We start from the raw sequence: 5,983 nt of genomic DNA on the forward strand, positions 1-5,983 counted from the left end.
CCCCGGGCCCGTAAAATATAAATTTGCAACTCAATTTGCATTTCTTTGCATTTTCAACCACATTGCATACATAGGACATCACCAAATCTTTGCTAGAATAGCAAGACCAAAGAAACCAAGAACCACAAGTATGCATTTTAGAAGATTTTTAACTTCCATAACTGTTCCCACTAGTTGAAGCAATATCTTCTCCATGCACTCACTGTTGATCTGCGGATTCTTGATCTTGCATTCTTCATTCTTCTTCTTTGGTTCTAAGAAAGAAGTAGACGTTGCTTCCCCTCTAGTTGCACATCCATGCGCTTCATTGCCTTCGATTGCATTAAGGAGTGCACGAACATTTATCAGTTTTCTTTCTACCAATAAATCAATATATTCGCCCGCCCAAAACCAAAATGAGCATCCATCTTCCTACACGCCAGATGATGTTCGAAATGATCTAACATAATGAGCTATCGAAATGAGCCGAATGAAAACAGCACATACCCCGTCGTTTTCGCATTTGAAGAACACCCATCGGGGGTGCTTCAGCATGCCCGAAGTCAGCCGTAGCACTGTCCGTGCGCAGTCGTCGCACTGTATGAGCGGCATCGGTGAGCCACGGAGCCACTGCGCGAGGGCCGAGCCCGGCGGACGACCGGACGAATCCATGCCGGCAAACCGTCGGCGGCGGCGACAAGCCGAACCCGCACCCGCATGCGGCGATGCACCTTTGATGGGGCTGCGTGAGGTGCTCCCCGACCATTCCATTGCTTGGTGCAGCCGTCGGCGGCCAGGAAAGCCAAATCCGGCCACCCGCGATGAAGGGCCGTAGATCCACCTGTTCCCGGCCCGCCGCCGCCGGCGATACTACTAGTATAAAATATGCCACCACGCCTGGTCCGGTCATGCGTCCGGAAAACAATTTACTCGCACGAGTCGAGATTTATTAGCTCTTGCTCCCGTGCGCCCTTTTCCGCTCCCCGCACCCTCCGCCACCATTGCCCCCCCCCCCTCCGCAAGCTCCAGTTCCTCCTCCCCGGCCGTTCCTCGCCGCCATGGACGCCCCCGTGCTGTCCCCCATCACCGTCGAGGTCGCGCATGCTCCTTCCCCTCGGGCGGATCTCGTCGCCGGACATGTTGCCCGCGCCGCCGTCGCCTAAGCACACGCCGCGCCGGCCCGCAAGCGGCAGGGCAACATGGTCGTGCAGGGCGGGAATCCAGCTGCCCCCGCCGCGATGGCTCGCGCTCCGGGCACCAACGCCGCAGTGCGATCCCGGCCGGCGGCGGAGAATGCCGGCAAGACCGCGGGCGTAATGCGGAGGAAGGTTCCGACTAAAAGGAAGCCACCTTCTTCACCTCTCACTCCATTCCCCCGCAAGGAGGTGCTCCGGCGATGCCGTTCAACGGTGCCGCTCCCCCCGCGAGTGAGGTGTTCGACGAAATGGCTGCAAGGTATGCCTCTTCGGTCTAGCGATTCCCTTTCATTTTCGCCATTAGTGTCGATAGCTCGTAACATGTTATCGTTCGCTATAGCGGTGGTTCGAACAATGCAACCGAGTTTGTGAACTTGTTGGACACGAACGCGGTTGACATTGATCAAGCCCCTTTCGAACCATTCGACTACAATTTGCCAAACTGTTTATGTCGTTTGAATTTAAACTATTTGCCAAACCCTATGTCAAATGCGAGATTTGCAGTTTTTCTGTTTGCGAGTCTTCGCTGTAGTGCCCGAGCAGAACCCGCAGAAGCCGACCCGTAAAAAAGCATATTCCGTGAATATATTTTTTTACGGATCCGTTTGGAGGGTCTGCATCTGTGCCAGCCCGCGCCGGCCCGTAAAAATGGTTTTGCGTAAACTGCAAACGAGTTTTGCGGGCTGGCAGGATGCGGGGTCTGCTAGAGTTGCTCTTAGCTCTTGCTCCCGCAGCAGCAGCACAAATAAGAAAGGCGTTGATTGATTCATAAATTTGGAGCGTGATCACATAGTGAGGCATGGCGGCCTGAATGATTAGCCCTGGCAGACGGTCACCCCCAGAAGAAAACACTACACACCCACACACATGCAACGGTTCGATGGATGCATCTGCCCTCTGCGGGACCCGTCGCCGATCCATGTCTGCTGCGCCACTAGCCTAGTAGTACTAGCGTTCTGAGTTATTTCCGTGCTTCGAAGGTGCAGATACTTACTGATCAATTTTTAGTCCCACACCGGTAATTCTGATCGTTGGCGACACGCTTAAAAGGAGATGCTCGCGCATCTGTGTCGCCGGGCCTAGTGGCACAGGCCTGTCACCCCACGCTTTGGGGGGCAAAGAGTCGGCAAAGGTCGGGGCGATGCACTTTCCACGGCGACGGGCCGGGCCGGAGTTCTCGGTGTCGGATTCAGGCGCGCACTCCATGGCGCCCGCGCTCGCACGCGGAGGTACGTCATGCGGGTCCGTCCCGGACATCATAGGCACGGGCACGATCCCGGCCAAGCGTCTGACCCTTAACAATTCCTACCTCTCTAACAGAGGGAGTACTAGCTTATATACGTATTACTAGCACACAATCGCTCAGAATAAGATGAGAAAAGTGTTGTTTTTTCCCGTGAGGTTTTTCAGAGTTGTGTATGCGTGGTTATCAATGTTTTTTCCCACTCAATCTGGTTTGAATGTGTGTTTATTTGCAATTTGGATCGCCGCCGGTGCGAAAGAAAAACGGACAGTGCACTATAGATTAAGTTTGCACCCAAATAATAGTTTAGAAATATTTAACAGCTAAAAGTAACAGCATATTTAGATTCTACACACTTTTCTAATCAAATTTCATATATAATATGTTAAAATCGGAGTTACGGTTTAAAAGATATGAATAATTTTGTTTTAGATAAACTTGGATTGATTAACCGAAAAGTTAGGGGGTTTTCTGTTAAAATACAAAAAAACGATTCGTATGAGTTAAATATGGACAGGGGGTTGATTACCTGAAATCTCAGGGGGTTTTCTAAAAAAATTTAAAAAAAGGTTCGTTATGACTTATAGATGGACTGTGGGTTGATTTCAACAAACTGTAGGGACTTTTTTGCAAATAGGGGTGACGGACGACGGAAACCCACCGCGCTTTATTATTACTAGTACAAATGCCCGTGCGTTGCACCGGGCGATAAAAGTGGTAGAACCTACTTGATGGTTCATTTTTCGTCATATTTTATATCCAATTTTAATAAATGTTGAACATGGAAATTTCCTTTTTTAATAAAACTTTAATATTTCATATAAAAATGCGTTGCCATGGGAAATGAATTGAACAGATGATTACGTTACGTGGATAACAAAATGGAACATTGGTTTCTAAAATTCTTGCTCATCCATTATTATGAAAAAAGAAAGTCTTCTTGTAAAGCCAATATTTAAGTTCAAGACGACTCAAGATTACCAACAAATAGTCCATATTTCATAATCTTTTTTGCAATAGAAGCTTTGGTGTTAATTTCAGCAGAAATTATACTCTATGATCCAATGTGAGCTTATTATCACCAGAATTTTTTATGAAGCTACGCCGCTCGTTGAAACTGGTCTTTGGCGATCGATGGGCGGTCTTCATCGCTCCGGTCACTCTTCGGGCTGTAGGGCAGCCTTCTGTGGCGCCGGATCTATCCGTTCACCTCTTTCTTCCTCCTAGTGCTATGCCAACAAGGAGGCAGTGTTTCTTCTGTTCGAGGCTATGTATGGCCTAAAGTCGTAGCAACCTCGTTGCCCCAAGTGGCTCGTTCCCGACAACAGTGAGGTGGAACCTACACGGATGCAAGGACCCAATCATGTTTTGCATCAGTTTGAGCTCCTTTTTGCAAAAGTCTAAGGACTTGTTATGTATTTTTCTTGTTTCTTTAGGGCCTAGAGTCATGTTTTTGATAATGATAATAAAGATACAGGATCCCCCCTCTGATAAAAAAACTTTGGTAATAGCTCATCTAAATAAATTATAATGTTTTTCACTTGTATACTGTACACGTAATCTTACGTCAATCTTCCACATAGATATAAAATCAAAGCCATTGGATATTCAATCGTTAATTCTATTATTTCTCTAATGAACCTTTTTATTCTACTTTTTCACTGGCCCTGCAGGGAATAGCTACGTCACGGCAACCAGATTGTTATATAACATATCATCACTATACTAAAAAAATAGGCGGTACATTACCACGACATCTACGATCCATATGATAAGCAATAGTGGCCCCTAGCTCGTACAAGTGCAGTATCCATATTAGAAGGTTCAGCACACTTTCCTGCTCCATCATTGCTAAAGTTGAGTACTACAATATGAGTGGCAAAGTACAGACCTATAACCGTATTTCAAATAGGCATAAGATGGAGAATATATACCCTCCAGGAGTGTCACCTCCTTGATGGTTCCAACAAATTGATATCATTGTTTGACTACTTCTGTAAGAAATATAATGTTCCAATAAATTGGTATCCAGATTTAATTTGACTACTTCTCTAAAAAACTTACTACATATAGTGTGTAGACACTTGAAATCTGGAAATCGCAAGATCCTCCTCATCCCCGAAAATCGTGAGATCCTCTTCGTCCTTGGAACGCCTCACCGGTGTATCATCTACACACCATGGGTCGCGGTCGGCGGTTCCCAATCTGTTGGAAGAAAGGCGGCCATGGTGAGCTCGCCATGTACTTTAAGCGGCTCCACTTTTCACATCATGTCATGAAATATCATTGTCGATTGGGGAAAATCCATTAGAATCTCGGCTATCTCATTTCTTCTTTCAGCCACATCTCACATAAACCAAAGCTTCAGAATTAGAGTATTGCATGGATTTTTAAACTCAGTAAACTGTGTAGAAATGGTACGATGAGAACAGAGCAGTAAAGTGATCACCTTAGAAAGTTCCTGACTAATGTCAGTTTTTTCATAACCAAAAGCACCAGGAATAGCACCATGTTCCTCCGAAAACTAAGGGGAGCAATGCATCACGCACATGCTGGAACCATTTCAACATAGGTAAGATTGAGATTTAATGGCGTCGGAAGGAAATGATAAAACAACATCTGGAAATTTTGGTCATGCAGGAAGAGAAACCATGATAAATAAAAACACACATTTTATTATGGAAATTGAACCTCAGGATAATTCGTAGACAACCTGTCCTATAAGAAGAGGTATATCCACAGAACGAAGGTCTCTATGTAAGCACATGCCATGACTGCAGCTCAATAAGTTCCATGCATTAAGCTAGTAATTTAGTCCCTACAAAAGTCAAACAAATTAACTTTCTTACCTGAAGCATAGTAAATTCTTTTTGGATGCCCTGATATTCCAACTCTAGTATTGTATCTTGCATACATAGCAACAACAATTTTTCAAATAAAGGTAAGCAATGGTAGAAAACATGGGTTGAAGCATACTAAGTTCTTTTTGGATGCCCTGAAATTCCAACGCTAGTACTATATCCTGCATACAACTCTATACTCTATCCTGGATACATAACAACAACAGTTTCTCAAATAAAGTTAAGCAGTGGTAGAAAACATGGAATCAAGGCTGTATTGACCAACTGGAGCTTTGTAAATTGCTTTCCCATGGAACCAAGCGGAAGGGTGACATGGTGGTTCATCAAATTATTGTGAAAGACAATTGTCAGAGAGTCAGAAAGCATTGCATGTGCACATGGGTTAATAATGACAATCTGACTTATTTTTGGAAATTTCAAAAGCTCACACTTTGAATATCTTAATCAAGTGAGTGCACATGCAGCAAGGTGCACTCTCTTGTGACCTTTGTCCTATCTATGTATGCGATAAAAAAATACTGAGCGGTACCTCAAGAAAAACAGAAAATTATGCAATGTTGTACAATGTAGGTCAAGAGTGATGTTTGTACCTGGTGACTATTTTCTAGACATTATGTCCCATTATGTATAAATGAATCTGGTTTTCAGATGACAAATGATATAATCACATTTTTAATAGCTCAAATATATCTATAGGAAAGCCT

At 44.8% G+C, this 5,983-nt stretch overlaps 1 long non-coding RNA gene across 3 annotated transcripts; it reads right to left on the bottom strand.

Moving 5' to 3' along the window:
- Positions 1-4,233: 4,233 nt before the first annotated feature.
- On the bottom strand, positions 4,234-5,469 carry LOC119341599. 3 transcript variants are annotated; one of them, XR_005165192.1, is made up of 3 exons: positions 5,395-5,469; positions 5,132-5,236; positions 4,234-4,970 (listed from the first exon to the last, which is right to left on the bottom strand). It is a non-coding gene; the product is annotated as an uncharacterized LOC119341599 (long non-coding RNA). The 3 variants fall into 3 exon arrangements; XR_005165193.1 differs by having other exon boundaries at positions 4,234-4,623; positions 4,868-4,970; positions 5,132-5,456; XR_005165191.1 differs by having other exon boundaries at positions 5,132-5,456.
- Between the last annotated feature and the right edge of the window lie 514 nt (positions 5,470-5,983).

Source organism: Triticum dicoccoides, chromosome 7B, assembly GCF_002162155.2.
Source record: "Triticum dicoccoides isolate Atlit2015 ecotype Zavitan chromosome 7B, WEW_v2.0, whole genome shotgun sequence".
In the NCBI taxonomy this organism is placed as follows: domain Eukaryota; kingdom Viridiplantae; phylum Streptophyta; class Magnoliopsida; order Poales; family Poaceae; genus Triticum; species Triticum dicoccoides.